The sequence below is a fragment of the Drosophila sechellia genome, chromosome 3R (assembly GCF_004382195.2).
Source record: "Drosophila sechellia strain sech25 chromosome 3R, ASM438219v1, whole genome shotgun sequence".
Lineage (NCBI taxonomy): Eukaryota > Metazoa > Arthropoda > Insecta > Diptera > Drosophilidae > Drosophila > Drosophila sechellia.
This window is the reverse complement of record NC_045952.1, coordinates 8,132,415-8,153,402: the sequence shown is the minus strand read 5'-3', so window position 1 is coordinate 8,153,402 and position 20,988 is coordinate 8,132,415. Positions and strand designations below refer to the sequence as shown.

Here is a 20,988-nt window from a genome sequence, read left to right as displayed (position 1 = left end):
GATAACTGAATAAATGACAACTGATTTAAAAATGTTTTTTTCGTTAGCATAAAATACGGTAAATCCTTCAGAAATGTATTTAGCTCTCGAATCGACTTAATGAGCAAAAACTCTTTGAACACAAATCGTTTAGCGGCAAATGTGATTAATTAACTTTCGCTCGCCCGCATATTTCGCATGTCGAAATTCCATTTAATGATTGTAATTAATAATACGCGCTGAACGACCGAACGCCTGAAAGTGGAAGATAGGACTTTCAAAAGTACTCACCTAAATAAAAAATTCCGATAATCACGGCGAACGGTTTCAGCATGTTGTCATTGGTTGTAGTACAAATGGAATCCAGATATCAGCGGACGTTGTCTACTGTTCAGCTGAAATCGAGAGAGAGAAGTACAATTTGTTCAATTAATTATTGAAATTGAAGCGAACAGCTGAATAATTGCCAAAGGAAAATAAAGTAAACGGTGACAAGGAAAAATATTTACAATTTCACTATTTTCAACGAGCTGAAAGCGCCGTTCGAGAGGATAATAAAATGGCAGAAAATCAAATAATAAATACGAAATGTAAACTGAACAATTATGCTGCCAGTGTCAAGCATAAAAGTGGCCGGCTGCATCTTCGCAAATGCAAATGTAAATTGCGAAATGCAAATTATGCACATTTTGATTGGGGCCAAAGACAGCCGGAAGTGCTTAAAATTCATTTGTCAAGCTACTCTAGCATAAATAAAATTATGATGTTGCTTAAAAACAGCTTCTGTCGGATTTTATAAGTGCAATTTGTCGAAGGTGAATGTCCCATCATAATACAAATATAAGATTATAAATATTCATGGCTAACTTTAAAGGAGATAAATATTAATTATTATAGCATATTTTTTGGATCTTAGCAACCAAACATAAGGATATATAAATACATTATCCTGTGCAACATTCAACACTTCAACATAAGAGTAAGTATGGATAAATGTATTCAAGGCCTAATTTGAATTCAATGTATTTCCTTAAATTCTTGTGACTTCCACAATTTACATAATGTCATTCAATTTTTGTATTAATAATCTGCGATTATGCAACCTTTTGGCAAAGCCTAATGCTAATGCGAGTGTGACAATCTCAACCGCCCTATGCAAGTATAATATCCATTATGGTATGGGTCATTACGAATGCCATTTCGAGTTCACACATTAATTATTCCCAGATTTGTACATAACCCCAGGGATTTATTAGCGTCGCGTGATTGCATTGTCCTTGCCATTATTTTTGTTGCTGTAATAATTAATGTGGCACTTTATTGATTTTACAACTTAAATTTCTATTATCCGTGCGAATGTTAATGAGCCAAATGGGCAGCCAAGTGCCAGTAGAAATTGTTCGATAAAAATGTGAAAATTATAGCACGTAAAAAAGGTGAAAGCAACAGCATAAATTATAATTGTGATTAATGGATTCGCGGAATTAGCATGCCATCCATAATTAATATTCATTTGTAACGCAGCCCGCCATCAGGAGAGGTGGTTTTAATTTGGAGCCCCTCTTCATCCCGTTTTGCATCTTGAAGATGGGCCCTCATTGAGGGGCTCTTGGCCCAGTTAGCTACCCGTTTTGAGTGCATGGCAAATGAAGTTGGCAATAATAACCGGCAATTCATCTTGCTCTTTAGCACATTTGCAACTTTCAGGCCCGCTTTTTCAGATGGCTTACACTCGGACAGGCCCATCGCCAGGATTCTTGGGTTCCCCGCATTAAGTGGGCATTTAATTTTATGAGTCACGAGCCTCGAAGAGATTAAAGTGGCTGTTGCCGAGCAGCTGGCCTCAGCACTGGGAGCCACATGAAACCACTTAGTCAACAATCGGCCAAAGAAAAGCAAGGATTCGAGCTGGATGCTCGAGACAACAATGAAATTGTTTTGCATAAATCTTGTTGCCACAACAACTCAACAGAATGGTCACTCCTTTTGCAACACATAAAAACAATTTGAAGCCGACTTGAAAATTAACAGCAAATGTTATATAAAATGCACTGCGCAAAAATTTCTGCATTTCTATAAACTTATTATCAAAAACTATTTTTCAGGAGAAATGAAATTAAATATTAATGGTTATTTTACATCATTTTATTTATAGAATTTTATGGTAAATTTATTTGTTTATTATTATTGTTTAACTATTTTTAGTTGAATTTATATATACCAACAGCCCTAGTGAATGAATGTTTTATTACTAAAGATTTGCCTACTAATAATATTTTTTTATGTATTATAGAGTTAACTTTTTAAAGAGCATAAACTGCTTTTCATTGCAAATTTTTAAGAGTGTGCGGCAACCACAATAGTCGCATGCCACAAGTAAAAGCCAAGCGAAAGTCAAGTGGCGAGGAGGAAAACAAAGCAGCCGCAGGACGACAATTCCTTGTGCCGGGTGCGTTTGTGTGCGTAAGGTTGAGTAGTTTGTGTGCAGCCAGGCATTCCCGATTTGAAGGCTATTCGAATGTGGGACGTGCGACAGGTGGGGAAACTAGCCACAGCCGCTGAGACGAGCGGACGTGGATACAAATGGAAGATGTGAACGGGCGGGCGCGTTCGCCCCACGTGAATTGGCATGCTTGGCTGGCGCGTTTCCGCCATTTAGTTTCCGCCCAAATCAAATGAGTGAGCATACGCGATGGATTCTGTGCAGTCATTCGACTGATTTGAATCGAATAGCAAGGAAATCTAATTAGTTGCCAATCAGAGTGCATTTAATTTTCGAATTTTGCTCCCATTTAGCATGGTATTATTAGCTGAAAAGAGCTGAAAGTAAGAAAAAGAACGCTTTAAAATCATACTTTTAATTAAATTTCTTGAAACCAATATGACGTGGCGGGAAAATCGATTTTATTATTTCGCTCTTGCCGTTAAATTAAAATTTAAAATTTATGCCGCTAGGCCGAACAATATATTTCGCTCAATTTTCTTTTAACTAAAAGCCGCGAAAGCTTTTCCGCCATTTAGTTGCCGGCCAAAATATAATTGATATCGGCTCGCTTGTGCGATGGATTCTGTGCACTCACTCGTTCAATCTGAATTGAATAAAAGCTAAATCTAATTACTATGGCCGGGAAAAACATTAAATATGCTTTTCGGCGGACAAAGAGTGGTGAATAAAGGCTATGAGCAAGCATTTCTCTAGTTGCATAGTCTCTGGTTGCAAATTGCAGTCGGCCAGCTGGCTGCCTCAGTTTCCGCTTCCGCCCAACAGGGTTGGCTCAATTTGCGGTTCCATTACTAACAGCACATTGGCACATGCTCAGCCAAGTCCCTGCTCCTGCCACTCTGAGCCAAGTTAGCACCGACATTGGCCACGGCCAAGGACTGAACCTGGTGCTCCGCGTCGGTCACATCTCAGCCATCAGGCGACCAGGTTCCTCCCACTCACGTCCCGTCGGCCCACGACTCGAATAGGGGCTATCTGCTGCTCTTTTCACCCACTATGGCAATTTCGGGGCCCAAGCGATAAACTCGAACATGACGCATTACGCATCCTCCCACCACTACACAAGCACACTAAGAAAAATGTAATGTAATGTATGTAATGTTTAATATTTATGGTAATTGCAATGAATTTTGTACGGTATTAATATACAGTATATAGATATATATAATAGACTAATAATGTATCAAACTACTTCTGATATTTTGTATAAAAACATAGAAGAATATCATGGCAACCATATTTAAACATCTTAAAAATATGAAAATATTATAATGCCTCTTCATTCATAAGGTTTCCCATGTTTTCATAGGTTTCTGAAGGTATCCAAGGCCTAATAAACACAATTTTCGCCAGATACCTTTCATACTAATGTCCAATGTACCGAAATGAGCTTTTCCTGCCATTTTCCTGCAAGTGCATAGCCTGAGTGAGAGGCTGTCTACGTGCCGAGTAGAGAGTAGAGTGCAGAGTCTGGATGCTGCCACGCCCCCTGCTCCGCCCACGCACACATGAGCTGTTGGCAAAAACTATCTACGTCGCAGAAAAAGTTTCCGTTTTCCACCACGTTCCCAGGAGTAACTTGTACACGATGCGGTTGTGGCTGCAAGCTGAAATGTGAAACGCCGGCTCTAAGTCCTCCGATATCCTGGACCCTTCATCCTGGTCCCTTCATCGTTGCCCCTTCCATCCTGGCCCCCTTAGGCCCCAAAGCCCCTTGATGGCCAATCGAGTTGGGATGAGCTGCTGCTCGGCGCCAGTCAGTGTATGCCAAATCGTCTCGAGCATTTAAATTCGACATTAATTGGATTAAGTCTATAGTTTGTTTACTCGAGCGCCGCACACAAATTCGTCGCACTCGAGTGCAATAATGCTGCCACGTCGACGGATTTCTAATTTATTTATTTTGCATAATTGCAGACAAGCTTATTAAATTACAAATTAAGTCGCCAGCCCACTCTCGCCCACATAGAAATGAACACACGATGTTTCTCGTTTGACATTGGTTTGAACGCTTCTGCGGCAGACAGCAGAAATAATTGAAAAGCAAGCCGTGCTAAATTTGATGTCAATTATGATTAATTTTTAGCTCGATAAACTTGATTAGTGGCCCCATCGATTGGACAATGTATCTTGCATTTGCCATTTAACTAAAGCTGTTCTACTGGCTTTCCAAGTTTGCCTGTGTGATTCCTTGTGAAATTCATGATGTCCTTGAATTGTGTGGATCTCGACTTAATTTATGAGGATTATATAAAGCAAAAATACATTTGGGTACTAAGATCACAGCTAATTACTCATAATTAAGGATCTTATCGTGATCTATTTTATCGAAGATCTATATTATTAAATTAACATACTTTAAATATATTTTAAGTTACAAGTTAACAATCATATATGTATGTTATTGCTTAGTAGTTATCTCTTTTTAATATTATTTAGATTAATGTCTGATAAAAACGAGGTAACAAGCATAATCTAGGTACATATATATTTTACTAAACCTATTGCTCAAGAGGTTAAATCTTTAGCTTATTTACTCTAGAATATTCAACCACAGAAATGCTGAGAATCCAAATCAAACCCCGGGCAATAATTTTCATTTGCTCATTGGACTTAAATCACAGAAAGTCGGAAATCATTTGACTTTGTACCGAATGCTAGTCAAACAGGCTAGTCAAAATGGGAAAACCGGCAAACAAGCAACTTCTACATTGTTGAGTAAATTAGCTTGCCAGATAGGAATTGTGAGATGAAACTTGTGAGCCATGTGTGCCAGCCATCCATTTTTGCCCCTAATTCAAGCTGAAACCACAGTGGGAGTGGGAATGGGAACATCAACTCGCAATCCAACTGCCAACAAGTTTATAACTTTTTTCGGCACGCTCGGCTGCCGGATTGATTCGATTAAAACGTCAACAGTGGCAGGCAGCTGAAGCCAAGGAAAAACAATTCGCAACTCCGTGTGTGTGGGTGGGTGTGCGTGTGTGTGAGCCAACTTCCCCTCTTATAGATGTGTGTGTGTATTGGCCATGTCATATCCATCTCGATCTGGTTGCTGCCTGCAAAGTTGTCACACCAAATTCGGCTTTATTTTTATTTTGCCATCTTTCGGCTCATGCCTGTTGTCTTTTCCATGATGTCGCACATTTCGGGCCTCATCCTTTTGGCATTTCGCCTGGGGTGTTCCGTTCGGAAAATCGGGAAATTGGTGGCTCGGTGGACTTGGGTCGGGGCTCAGGGGTCAGGGACAGAGGCCTTAGCCTGTCATGTCGTTTGATCTTTTATTGTGTTTGTTTTACGAGGCGCAGTAAATCCCTTTTAAATTGCAAATTCTTTATGCTCGCATTTTCGGCTCAGCCGTAGTACAAAATACAAAAATACAAAATACAAAAATACAAAAAAAAAAAGAAAAACTCATATGCAGAAGGTCGGTTTGATTTGTATTCGCTTTTGCATTTATTTGTGAATTTTATTCGCCATTTTATGATTATTATTTTTTGCCATTTTGCTGCTCAGCTTTCTGTAAGTGAAAGCGAATGTGCGCTGTCGCCGGCGGCGTTGTCACTTGGATATTCGCACCTACCACGCCCAATTTGGCTGGCCATCAGCGACCCTGGTGAGTGATAAAAATTTATTGGATCGAAAACAATAAATATTTGATTTGATTCATTCGTCGGCTGCCTCGTTCCTTGGCCCCCCGGTGGCGGCCCATGATTCAGTTTCAATTGATTTCGTGGCGTGTCCATTCGTTTAATTGAAATACAAAATTGTTTATGTGCTCTAAACTTCGCACAGGACATTCTTAAATGACTAGGCCGTAACGAGAACGAGAAAAAATTACACTAAAATTCCGGCAAACATGAATGGTTGCGTGCGCTGCTCTAGGGTCAAAGTGTAATTAACTTTGAAGCCCGCCCTCATTTGCAGCCCATAAAGAAGATGAAGAGCAAATTAGAGGTGCGGAATAAGGAATCCCGACGAAAGAATGGAAAAGAAACAAAGACGCGTAGGCTGAAAAGGGCCACAATCCCCAGCATTTCAACGCCTATTACAACTGCAAATGAACCCATAAACCCATTTAAGCAATGCCCGCCACACGAAAACTTTTCTGTTCCGAAAAATGGGGCGTGGCCAGCAGGTCCAGCCTTTCTGATTATTGCTCAACACTTGAAAAGTTTTTTTGTGGGAGGGGGTGGGGGTTGGGCGATCTGGAGGCGGCTTACTGCCAACCAAAAGTTTACTTTCACCCACTGGAAGGAAGTCCAGCTCGGCACTTTGAATAAAAGATAAAACTGTTACGTGCCTCATGTCTGTCTGAATGGCGGAATATTTCTGTTATCGCAGTGAAAAGATGTTTCGTGCCCTGCGTGCTTACCTTGACCAATGCTTTTGTGTTGCCTTTTTTCTAATATTGGCCAGGTAGGTGCTATTCCCTTGCATTCCCGTGACAGGTTGAAAGAAGCCCATACAACTTAGCCATTCTGCTTGATATCTGTATCTATTGGAACTTGGCTTTAAAGAAACAGCCGCAAATTGCGTACACGTCAGTTTTAAGCCATGTCTTTTTTAGATAAAATTGACCACATGTTATTAAACTTTTGCTTGTAGTTATTATCGTTTCATCTGCAAGTTCGTTGAATAGAAAAAATTGGTAAAATAAGCTTTTTTAATGCCATTTTCGCCACACGGATTCTTTGTTGGTATTACTAGGTAAATAATTTAGAGCCATTGCAAAGGAGTAACAACAAAGCATTCAAATGAATGTATTATTTTAAATTTATGAAATTATTCTTTATAAAAGCCATTGCGCGTCTGCTTTTTAGCGGTTATATCCGCCTATAGAAAATGCATTGATTAGAAAGGAAATATATGCTTTATAACATTCAAGCGTGCATTTCTGCACGTACATTTTAACAAAATAAAAAAATACAAACTAATTTTCCTATTTGACATACTTATCCTTATATCCTAAGCTCAGATGGCCAAAAGCAGAGCAGGGAAAACTTCTTTTGTGCACTAAGCATATGCAATGGTAATACTGGAAGGACTGGAAAATGAGCCAGGAAGACAACGAGTTGTGGCGGCCAGCAGTGTCACTCAGGTCACGGGCAAACAACCCTTTCACGAATTCCAATCGCATACCTTTTTTACCCACTCTTTGTGCCACATCATCAACAAATCGTCAATAACACTTGACACTCGTTGCTGATTCTCGACCCTTTTGGCCCCAGGCATGCTAAACTTTTTTAAGAAATTACTTTTTTGGCCCGCCGATAAACACTGAAACCGAGGAAGGAACAAGACGCGTTTTAGAGACCATTCCCCCTCGTTCCGCCGAAAACCATCTGCCATCGAGTCATTGGAGCCGTTGTCAAAGGCAGTCAGGCGAAGCAGACAAGCCACAAGGCATCAAAAAATAAAAAGAAAAAACAAAAAAAAACAAAAAAAGGAAAAGTTCCGGAACCCGACCTAACCACCGAATCCATGGCGATGGGACACAAAGCAGAGGCGCAAGGAAACGGAGGCCATCAACGTTTTGACCTTGATGAATTCTTTCTGGCCCGACTGATAAGAGCTCCTGACCCAGCCGCAAATCAACGTGAAATGAATAAGAACAGGCTCAAATGCTGAACACTTTACAACGATACTTAAATACCCTTATATATAAAATTAAGAGACTGAAAACCGATATAATAGTAAAATTAATCGGATTTCTGTAAAACGTTCGACTTTCTTTTAAATCTCACCTGGAAAATACACTCACTGATATCTTTTTTTACAACATTTTTTTTTAATAACAACAAAAACTAACTTATTACGTTTGAATATTATATGTAGAATATTGCTAGATTAATTGTGTCTACCAAAAAGCACATCTTTTAAAACTTGCTCATAAGCAAGAAAGTTGAAGTACTTTCTAAGATCTACATACAAAAATGGTGCTCCTTGCCAGTGAACTTTTAACAAAAAAAATGAGTACAAAAAGGAAAACGATGAAGGAAACTTTTACTTTAATTATTTGTCTCCCTTTGTTGTTGATTTTATTTTTTTGTCGGGATGTCCTTGTGTTTGTCTTGCTGATTCCGCTGGATGTTTAGCTTCCTGTTTCTGCTGCTCCTGTCGCTCGCTCTCAGCATTTCCATTTGCTTTCGAGGAAAATACAAAATATAAAACAATCGCGTTTAGTTTCGTCTGATTGCGAGCTGACGAGGATGCAACATGCTTGAAATTCCGAGAGCGTTGCTCACGTCCTTTTTCGCTTTTATTAGTGTATATCTTCTGGTGTCCTTGTTTCGCCCGTGCGCGCGTGTGTGTGTGTGTGTGTGAATGTCTGGTAGCCAAATTGAATGACTTGCTTGGCTGGGCCCGAAACGGGGCTATACCGCCCATGTGAAGCCTCTACCGTATATCTTCGTACCTCCGGCGATCCTGTCACCCTGCCCCACAATGGTGGCTCCGTTTCACTTCCAGGCTTCCAGACTTCCAGGCTTGCAGGCGGCATGATAACGTGCCGCCGCCCCTCGTTGCTGTCTCAATAGTGACACTCACATCCGTGAAATGCAAATGTATGCGTGCCTCCTGAACATTATGAATAATTCCGGTTAAGATTCCTTTTCAGCCATTTGCCATTTTTCCACCCCACACCCTCGGCCCATTCGCTTTTGCTCCTTTGTGGGACTCCACCTGAGCATAAGTAGTTGCTGTCGCTTGTTAAGCGACTTGTTTTGCTCCTGCCGCCGCTATAGTCACTGCTCATTCTCATTCGCATTCTCGTTCTCGTGCTTAGAGCCATTGTAGTTCATTCCCGCTGCCATTCTGCTTGGCAGTCGTGAGCTGTGTGACATTTATTATGCAAACCGGAAAGCAAAGCGGCAGACAAGCAGCTTGGGCAATCGGTAATTACACTGCTCGAAATGAGTCTGGGAATGTATTATTCTATTCAAAATAACATTCCACTAATTAGATCATTGAGTTCCTTAAATACATTATATTACACTTAATTATGAGTAAACCAAGCGATTATTCGGCGAAGTACACTTTTAATTGCTTTCTGCCTAAATTATTTTAAGAGTATATGTATATATGCATTTTAAGGAAACGGATATGTGGTTCCCAAGAACTCATTCAATTGTTGCCTCAAAAGTATTCCTTAATTCCCTGAAATCAATCAAATTCCTATTAATTCCAATTTAAATATCTTATACTGGGACTCCAATTTAGCCGTAGTATCATACTTAATTAATTAAATAAATTCATTGTTTGTTTTCAGTGCACCCAAGTTGGCAAGGACGCTCCAGCTTGAACTCGGCTATACTTTTGCGGTTTAACACGAAGCCGGGGGCGATGATTAGGCCAACTACCGCATAGCGGGCCCGAAAAACGAGGCAGCGGCCTGGAATGGATACAATCCGATCCAATCCGGCTCCTCAAGCATTTCCCATTTCTTCCGCTACATTTGCCGGGTTTTGAATTTTGATTAACGCCAGGTGATAAAAGGGTCTTTGAAGCGCCAATTTAATTTGGGTAAATGCCTTGTCTTCGTCTCCATCCAAATCACCCAAACACCCGTCACGTTTTCAACTCGGAATGAAAATGCGGCACGAAATGATTGTTGACTCGGCCTGTCTATATATGTCTATATACATACGTATATATATATATTTACTCTTAGCGCATTCAAAGGCGTCAAATTGATCGCCTGCCATTAAATCGCGGACCCCCATACGCATACCAGTGGGATATGGCAAACCACAGACTTGTCACCTTTCTGCGGCTTGCGTTGGGTCAGGGTCACCGGGGATCAGGTGGTACATTATCCTGGTTGTGCCGACTGTCTGGACTGCTCAAAAACTATGCATTGGCATTTGCTTTCGTGATTAATCGATCAACATCAGCAAGAACATCAAAAATAATTTACTTTCCCATTGTGGGCCAGCGGGATTGTGAATTATTTCCATCAAACGCCGCTCAATTATACTAAGTGACACCAGAGGGTCGCTGGCAAAGCGAACTCTGCCATTAATAATAATAGACCACGCCCGAACGCCCGCTTCCCACCCCGCTTTCGAACCCCACCTTCGGCCCCACCCAATTAGCCGGATTCCAAGTTGTGTGTCCCTATGTTGGTTGTGCGGCAAATGTCACTGGGATAATTGAAAATTAATTATGTTGACATATTTGGAAAGTGATTGTTGAGATGGCGACTCGTTGATGATGCCCGTGCCATATAATTTCCAACCCCACCCCCCTCCCGAACGCGAACAGTTGCAGACAACCAGCCCGGTGGCCATTGAATAGCCAGAGGCCTGTGGCAAATTAGCCAGCCCCACTGCCACCACGAACCCACCATCACCGCCATCACCACCATCAGGAGACCAGTCAGCTCCACTCCAAACCGGCTTAATAGATGCCTGTCAGGTGGCCATTCATTTGGTGACGGCGCGCCAAGCTTTGTCCCTGAATCCAGCGGGTCCCTGAATGAGCGTTATACTATACATTTTTTGCTCTTTATTTCCCCGGCGCACGGCACAAAGTATTTGGCTTTAATTGATGCCACCAGGTGAGCACTTTAAGCCTGCCCCTCGCAGTTTCATCTCTTCCCGACAGGCAATGCTTTTGATTAAATAAAAGAATTATATGAAATACTAGCTGTGTGGTAATAAAAGTCTTAGTTGTATGTAAATCAAGTTTATTTGCTATGCTTTTATACAGCTAAAATTGCAAGTAAACCTGATACAGGAAAGATAAATATGATATAACAAAAACGAGTTTTCACTGTCTAAATGAAGCTACTGTTTGAGTGTTATTAAATGAAAAACCTAAAGTAAATAAAAATAGCAACACAATTTTTCTCCTTAAATATAAATAAAAATGTTGCGTGAGAAGACATTTAAAGTGATCAAACAAAGCTATGTTAAATTGGCTTAGCTTTAGTTAAATAATGTAGAATAAATACATCATACTTAAAAACATTTTCTAGCCAAGATTTTAGCTTCTTATTGCATTAAATCTACCTTGTTTTCTTGAATACAAACATAATTTTTTACTCAACATCAATATAATGTATCGTTTCTATTTTAAAAAATTATTAAACAATTATGACCGTTTCTTATGATATAAGTAAATGTTATTCGCATACTATTTATTGTTAATGTTCTCATTTCACACCTTATGCTATTAGAATCTAATTAAGTGTATATTTGTTAATCGCATTACATAATGTAATACTCATTTAGGCTGCAAGGGTTAAAGTCATTCGGGCAAAGGGCTGCAGCATTAAGGGTGCGCACTTTAAATGGCATCCGAAGACGGAAGGAAGCGGGCCAAATGCTCCGGTCGCTCATTATGCGTCTCCACTTCCGTGCGGCATGGGTATGTGTGAGTGTGTGTGTGTGCCACTGCATGCCACTGTGTCTGTGTGCGGGTGAGCAAACATAAAGACGGAAATGCAAACCAACTGGCAACAGCAAGAGAAACAACGGACTGGCTGCAATAAACAAAAAAGCCACAGGAGAGGAGAATGTGAAAGGAGCGAAATAATAATTTCTAAAGAGCAGAAGTTAGGTTTGCATAAATAACGACAGTTTTGTGCCCATTTTGTTTGCATACTAAATGCATTTTCTGCTTTCAGACACACTCACACACACACACGCACACGCATAAAACCGGGCTGATCCTTGGGGATTCCGAGATTAAAGTGTTGCCTTCCTTGCAGCGCCACATGGACAGCAGTCAGCTGGGTTTCAGCTTTAAGTTAACTGCAACTGAAGTACCAATCGAAAATTAAGCAAAATTGTTTAAATTATACAAATGTTCTAACACAGTTTTTTTTGTGTCAGCAGAACTATTAATAGCAGGCCCATCATAAAACTTGGCGTGCGCCTGTCCCACAGACAAACAACTAATAAAGTCCTGCGAACACAGTGAGGTATGCCAAACGCGGTCTCGATGTGGCATTTCCTCAAAAAACAAACGCATTTCGCGACTAACGCGCAAATGTCACGCGAACGATGTTCTATTCCAGTGCAGTTGATGGGTGGTCCTGGAATGCGAAAAGCACTGTTGGTCCTTGCGCCTTCCAAGCGCCGCCCACTTCACGCGGATGCGGATACGGAGCCGGAACCATGACGCTATCAAGCGGAAGTGGCACATGCAGCCGACCGCGCATTGCTTACCCACTCAATCGCGAATGTGAAATACCAAAAATGTTCGTCGAAACGCCACAAAAAATACGAAAATCGAATTCGAGCCCAACGATGCGATGGTCGACAATTAAGGGGGACCACGGTCTTTGTAGGGGAAAAAGCGTGCGCAATTAGTAGTACCGATTATAAGACACCGCTGCGCAAATACTCATATTAAACAATCGCCTGGCGGGGCCCAAATGCCGCTGCAATTATCGACTCCAACTTTTCGCATTCGACCGTGGCAACCTTTCGGTACAGTAATTATTATGTGGGTTAAAAGCCAGCCCCCTCCCATCCACAGGCGTGCTGTGTGCGCTTCGAGAGGCAGACACGAACACGAACACGTCCACAAACACAGACACTAGCCAGCACTGAGCGAAAAACTCGCAGAGTTCACAAATGATTTCAAAATAAGATGCCTTATGTAAGAAATATCAGAACTGCAAGGATTACAAAGGAAGAAATGTACATATGACATAAGGGTGTGATTTTGAAGAACTTTTCATTAATTTGTATATGTATATAATTAATTTTTATATTTAAATAACTAACCAAAATACAGAATATTTACTCAAATACATTTTTTTAAATTAATTAATAGTTAAATCAACCTTTAAATCAAACCCAATCTTTTAAAACCAGTCAACTATATTGTGTACTTTAGCCTGCTTCTATAGCCATTTGAATCTTGTTAATAAAGGCCAGCTAACTCTTTGGGCGTTATAGAATCAAATTTAATATTAAATTGAAAGCGGCACTTGACCTCGTTTTGCTAAAAGGCTCTTGGTCTGTTTCGAGTAAATATTTCCCCCAGTGTAAACACGATCCCCCAACTGCCAAGCTGTCTTGTTTTTAAAGTGTTATTTCAGTGGGCGAGTGCTGTCACTTGGGAGGCGCTGAACCAAGCTGTTGCCTGGAAAGTCAGTCACTATGTCAGTCAGTCAGCCATTCAGTCAGTGAGTCAGTCAATCGGCGAGTCTGCCCTTTAGTCAGGCACTATCTGACGTCATCGGCAGATTGCGTGGCCGATTTAATAAAAGGGTTAAGTGTCTTTTGCTTTTTATGTTCACTTTTCATTAGTGAATGAAAATCAATATGTATGTCGGGCAGCAAGGCTTTGTCTTAATTGAGCCAAGAGCTAAGGCCGAGATCTCTTTGAGTTGAGTCCTTTTCAATTTCCTCACGGCCGTCCTGGCCGAATTCTCATCTCATTTCTGGTAAGGACATGGTGGCGCACACGCAAAAGTGTTTACATTGTTGCCGGGCTACCTGGCAAATCATTTAACGGCAGCCCCGGGCAAATAAACTTGACAAACATTTCAATCAAAAGTGGAAGGCCCCAATCCCCAAACCTCCCAGGAACTCAAAAGGCAAGGGAAAGGAAAGGAGCAAATGTCGTCTGCAGGCTGGGATTTAAGGTAAAGTCAACGCACAACATTAATAATTACCTAACCGCAGTGTCGACAGCAGCAGGTGCACAATTAAAATACATTTTCACGCACAAAACATTAATTAGTTGCTATATTTTTTGTTGCCCAAGCAAAGCTGGCTAAAACAAACGGAAAACCGCAAGGCAAACACTCCCAGGCGACGGCCAGTTTATCAGTCGGCGGGAAAATGCAACCAAATAGCCATGTCCGACTGACAGCCACGCCCACTCCCAGCCCCCCTCGCCCGGAAAATCCGAAAGTGAAGAGGGGGGGTGGGCAAGCATTTGCGCACTTCTTTCGCGGCTGCGTTTTCCCCCGACTTTCGACTTTCTTTCGGGAATGAAAGGGACTTGAGGGAATTTCAGCGCGCATAATGTGCCGCATTGCGGTTTTTCCTCAGCTCTGGCAAGAGTTGCCTGCTCAACGCCGCAGGACACACATACACACTCATACAGACAAAGCCAGCTCCTTTCGCCATTTGTGTGAAGCCAAAGAGTCGCGCATGTTGAGCTGAATTTTGAGCATAAACGGCATAAAATATGTGAGCAATAAAACAGGCGATTGAAATGCTCAAGTCAAAAACTTTTGCGAAAATGCCTTTAAGCGCCATCGGCTGCAGCATTGGTGGGCGGAAAAGTGGGTGGCCACCCACCAGTGTGCATATGTGTGTGTTTGATTTATACCCCCACCCCCGCCACACACACCGGCCACAAATGTACGTATGCCACCACTTTCGCCACCCACTTCCTGCCCATGTGTGAGTGTCTAAGCCGGTGAATGAGCGCCATTGAATCCGAGCTGGCAGCCTGGCTGACTATGAATTGCCTGTTTTAGGCCGGGCTTCATCCTTTTTGTCTCTGCATGCTGGCAGACAGAGTAAAAAATCAAGAATCTGCTACCCAAATGTATCAGCTTAAAATTAATGAATGGAATTGATTTTTGTAGGAAATTTGATTTAGCTAGAAAAAATCAATTGAAGTAATTTATTTCATTAAATATTTCAGGTATTAACCAACATATTTATTTAAGTACGTTAAGTACCATATAGCCGTTGTTACAACTGAGTGTTTATTTAATGGAAAAGACACTCTACTTTCCTTACAGTGCAGACATCAGTGGGCTTAGCTTTCACATTCAGTTTACCCACTTTTCAATGGCTGGCAACAAACAAGCTCCGATGTTTGGACTTGTATGCGAGTGCGGCTTAGGTAAAAGTGTTTGAATTGAGAGAATTAGATGACTTTCTGGGGGCCGTGATGCCCGGATTTCGCTTTCAAGTTATGCATGTATTTGTCTGCCGAATGTCCGATTTTCGGCAAACAAAATGCCCGCTCCACTCACCGCACTCCATTCACGCAGAGGGGCACCATGAAAGCGAAGGCCTTGGGGCCTCCGAAAGCATTCGCTTCGGATGCAGCCCTCAAAAATTACTCGTATTTTCGGTGCTGTATTTTTAGTACAACAAACCAACCAACCAATCTAACAACCAACTGGGCTAACAATAATAGCAACGCTATAGTAGCTGCCAAAACTCAGCCCGCTGCCGGCACGTTGCTATCTCTTTATAAATTCGTTCGTTCGTTCGCATTTTTGATGAGCGCCGAGAAGTATGCTGCTATTTTGGACGTTAACCACAGGCAAATGTCTGTAATCTAATTTTAAAAACGAAATTACATATATAAAGCGGGGAACATTTTCCACAAAATTGTTTGATTACTGTTTGCAAGAGCATAAAGGATAAGAATTTATTACATATTCGGTATACGGTTACATATTGTATACGGTTTTATGCAATGTTACAATGTTGTTCAGGAAATGTAATAAAAGGTAGAGAGGCAAATTACAGTGTGGATTTTTCGGTTGTTTAATTCAAACGTAATTACCCAGTTAGCTACGGGGATTTATAAAGGCTATGCTTGTCAAAATTATATTTGTATTGGCTTCTGATTCAAATTTAAATACTTCATTTATTTGTGCCTCACTTGTAAAGCCCTAAGCTTCTTCGTTTAATATTTTTGTGCCACCAGGAGACCTTGATCTGGAATAAATTGGCTAAGAATCTTTGAATAAATTATGTTTGTCATTGTGGTTATCACAGTGGCTATTTTTGGTAAGCTGTATTCATTTTCAGTATGAATTTTCCTGTGGAAAAACTATCAAGTTTTCTTGCAATTAAGCAAGGAAAATTGGTCGAAAGCAACCCACAACTCATTTTCCTGTACTGATATAAATCCATTTCCTCTACTTACCAAATTGGGGTCAGATTTCTACATTGGGGTCTCGACACTGCATTTCCCGTTTTTCTTTCAACCGCGTGCTATCGTCTTAAAACCCTGATGATTACCAGAAATTAACGTGTTGTCTGGTTCCTTGGCAGACCCGTAAAGCGCCCAAGTGGAATCGTTAAGGTGAAGCTAAAGGACGAACTCATCAACTTACTTGGAATTAATCAGCGACATTGGACGCAGCGCGGCTGAATGCATTTTTTATTGGTTCGCTTGTGCTCGTAAAGGACTCTATCTGGCGTTCTATCGCTTTCTGGATCGGGGTGGTGCTGAAGTTCGTGGAGGTCCTGGAGGTCCTGCGTGGCGCCTTTGAGAGCGGGCACATCGTTAACGGCTTAATTGCTTGCCCATTTACACACAGTTGACGTCATGGAGGGCACCAAATCCCAGCTTCCTGCTGCTTCTTCGCGTTTTTTGCCTCTATTCAGGACCTTTGTGTGTGTGTACGTGTGTGTGGCTTTATGTTGCAGCTAATCCGCTGTGCGATGGAGTCCTAGGCCCCTTGAAACTTTGGCTTACGTCCGTGGCATGCGTGCTTTCATTTATGCATATAATCCGGAAATCCGTAAAGGAGCCAGCCGCTCCAGCTGCTTTTCCTTATCGCCTAAGCACTTGATCCGCTCGAGGACATAAAGACATTACATGACAAAGCGATTTGGCGCGACACGGATGTGCGTGTTTTTGAGGTTTTTTTTTCAGGAAAACTCGCGTGATTCGTTATATCCATTCAATTAAATTGCATCCTTTTGCACACACAGTCGATTTAATTAAATATTTATTTTGCCACCGGGTCTCGTTTTCAACGCTTCACTTGTTTTCTAAGAATTCCAAATCGATTTAATTGCTCTAGGCTCTGCTTTAAACTTGGTTATTTTTAAAGAATCTGTGTATATGGGTATTTAATAAGCTAATGGTATTAATGGAAAATCAGACTAACATTGATATGTATCGTTAAAGTTATGGATTTATTTAAATTCCTTCGTTCACATTAATTGCTTTTCGGATTTATCTTCATTGGTTATTAATTGATTTTTTCAACTTTAAATTGTTTGCCTTACAGTTCACCTGCAAAGAGTAGAAAAAACATAATTGAAAATCTCTGTTTAAATATAGACAATTATTTGTGGTTAACAGTGATAATGATTTCCCACAAGTGACAGCCCAATTAAACACATGCAAGGCCACTCAAACCCACAAAAGGACCTCCACTATCTGGATGGCCTCACCTGCCGCCAGATTACCTGGCGAGGACCTCAAAAAAAAAGAAAAGAGAAAGAAAAGCGAAACCAGGATTAAAGCCGCCGCTGGAGGAGGCGAAGGTTTCAGCGGGAGGACAGGAGGCAACACTCCGGCTTTTTACACGTTGGGTTGTAATTACATCACAGCAGAGATTTTTCTTTGCACCACAGGCATACAAGCACACACTCGCACCTGCACACATAGGGGATATAATTAGAGCATAACTACAGCTACACTAATACTCGAGTATCAGGCAGAAAGCAGCAGAAAAGAAAAATTAGCAGCCAGCCAAGAAGGGGGCGCTCCAGCCGGTCATCTATTAAGTATAATCAACGCCACGGCAAGCGGAAATAGACAGATTTCCGGCTATTAAACGCCCAACAGAGCGGCAAAGACTCTCAGGTCGCCTTTCAGCTGACAGCACTGGGAGAAAAACAGTGTTGCCTAATACAATTTGAGTAACGAATAATGCACAATTCGACAAGGATTAAGCAGGACTCGGAGCTATAAGCTCTACTTAAAGCTGTTATATTTCAAATTAGACTTCTGTTGAAATTCTACAAGGAGCCTATTAAATTGAATACTCTTGGCAACCCCAAAAATAAAACATTTAAGAAGATAATCAGTACAGATTTAGAGCGTATTTATTTTGCCTATTTTTCTTAGGTGTATGCTCTTTGTGAAGCCCATCCAAATATCGTATGCACAAATTGAAAAAACAGAAAATGTTAATTAGCTGTAATTTTCTTGCAACGTTACTAGGGATGATGGGCTGGAGATGGAGCTCCGGTGGCGCCTCCTGACATTGACACACACACTCCTATACACACTTGGATACAGCAGGTGTTGCTTTAATGATGTAATACCCCCCTCGGGGAGACACCTGCCCACCTCCCACAGCTGGATACGGCATAAACCGGTGAGCTCATTTATGAACATAAACAGTTCATTTGTATTAAACTGACAGTCGCAACATGAGAGCTCGCCAGCCTGCTAGTTAATAGTGGGTCGATCGAGGGCGTGTCCTTGCCACAGCCCCCTGCTACTAACCAAAATTTTAGTAGGTTGGGTAAAGGGTGCTTACATGAATGCAAAACATAAACTTCGATTAGCGGCAGCAAATAGCTAATGGCCGCCATCAAATGGCGAAGGCGAAGGACCGGTGCCATTCGCAACTGAAAGTGCTCTTTTGTGCGGCTCGCTATCAGGTTTCTTGTTGGCCAAAACGATTCACACACTTCTGGGGAACGGGAGTCCATTGTTCCACTCGATGGCTGCCACTCGCAACAAATTCGTATTTCTTACATTCATTTACTACATAGAAATACGAATATATGTATGTATATATAATTCTTTATTTTTTCGCGAGCACGCGATATGGCAATTGATAAAACACCGGGTATTCGATAGTTCCCAGCCAGTCATCGTTAAGACATTCCCCATTCAGCCAAACAGTACGAGTATTCGCCTTGTTTCATATTTTTATTACTATGTGCAGTGTGTGCATGTCTCTGGGCGAAATCATTAATATTGTCATGTTATTTGCATTTTGCTAATTTTGAGCAAGCAGAACTTTGATTTATTACGATCTGGTGTGGGTTGTATCGAAGTAATGGCCTACATTTATGGCAGTAGAGTAGAAACTAAGAAGGAAACTATTTTTATATCTTCGGTACATGGCAGTACATCTGCCATTAAATGTATTTCCATAGGTGAAATCTGTAATCTCGATTTCAATTTCTGCTCTGATAGCTTGTTTCTTTTTTCATGATATTTGTTTGTGGGCAAACATAACTTTTATTTATTATGATTTGGTTGGGGTAGTTCAAGATAAAAGTTTAGATCTAAAATGTTTATGGAACAGTGGTTTATTTCCCTCAAATAATTGCCTCTTTTCACTGCTGAGGTGTGTAATCTCCGCTGCGATTGCTTGACCCCCAGCTAAAAAGTCTGTCAAAAGGATCAATAACATTATCTATATAGGTCGTACATGTGTTGGCGTGTTTAGGTATATGATGCATGACCCTTCTATAAATCATGCGGCTCTTGCAACCTCCTAATGGAGTTTGGTTTTAGTTTTTGTTGAATTTTTCCGACACAAAAACGTGTATCAGAGGAGCATCGCAAAATGGCCAGCGGCCCGAATTCGACATGGTTCCATTGTTATTGAACAGAGGACCACGAAAGGATAAAGAAAAAGACCGATGGCACTGGCGGCTGATGCTCCGGCTCTAGCTGCTAGCTGCTCCGGCAAGAGTGCCGTAAATTGTGATAAAATTCACAGAAATTTAATTACGTCGGGGCCTATCCGCAGGCGGATGGGGTGGCGCAACTGCATTTCGATTCGGAAACATGTCAGTTGCCAGGTAATTTATTGCGGTACACATTTTCTGTGGCAACTCAAAACCCGCACGGATATCACTTACATGGCCAGCGGTGGCGATGGCGACACGTTCCGCGGATATGGGATGCAATCTGCAGCCGAGTTCTGCTATGTTGGCATATAGATAATGGCGATGGCGCAACTAAACCGACAGTTTTGGCTGCCAGCTCAACGAACCGCGACGCGAACACGGAACACGGAATACCGAATACGGATGCGAAACGGGTTACGGGTTACGGGCTATTTCGATGGACACGGATTTACCGGGGTACCAGCAACGGAAGCGGGTACGGGATCGGGACCGAACGAGATGGAGGTGTCAGTATATTGCCCGTGGCACGCTGTGAATTCGCAACTAGCCGTTGCATTTGCGACTTTGCCACAAGTTCAAACTGCGTGGGAGGTGGTGAACCCGCTAATGCCACACTCTCTCTCTCTATCTCTCACACAAACACACACTTTTGCACTTTCTAAACACTGTGGTACGGGGTTATTTCGTGCTTTTGCCTTTGAGGCCACCTCTATATTTATATTCAACCGACCATCGTCGAAGGATCGCACGATATTGTTATCCTGGCTGAGTTATCCTCGCGTTTCGGTGGCTGCAACCGCGCGCTGCGTGTTCATTGCTCGACTGCGGCAAACTGACAGGCGAGGAAAGCGCGCCGCTTTTCCATTTTCCGTTCGCCTAGGTCGTGTCCATAAGCCGAAGGTACAAGTGCCCGAACTCTTAGCCGGATAAAAGCGGGCCGAAAGAGAGAAGAGGACTCGAAATGAAAGAGAGCGCCATTCTCTTTGGCTCGCAACAAACTTAAAGTCAATGTTGGCTCTGCGATTAAGGCCTTTGGGAATATGGCCCTATTTCGGCTTGGGTCTGCGCTTCAAATTCAATTTGGCCACTCTCACGTTGGCTGCTGCAATTTCGGGGCACTCGAAGGCCCGAAAACACCATCCCGCCCCGCCCCCCTGATAATAAAGCGCC

General features: G+C 41.8%; 1 long non-coding RNA gene across 1 annotated transcript; it reads right to left on the bottom strand.

The window, feature by feature from the left end:
• Positions 1-275: 275 nt before the first annotated feature.
• LOC116801399 lies at positions 276-20,625 on the bottom strand. The gene is made up of 3 exons (XR_004361983.1): positions 20,050-20,625; positions 16,539-17,449; positions 276-374 (listed from the first exon to the last, which is right to left on the bottom strand). It is a non-coding gene; the product is annotated as an uncharacterized LOC116801399 (long non-coding RNA).
• Positions 20,626-20,988: the final 363 nt, after the last annotated feature.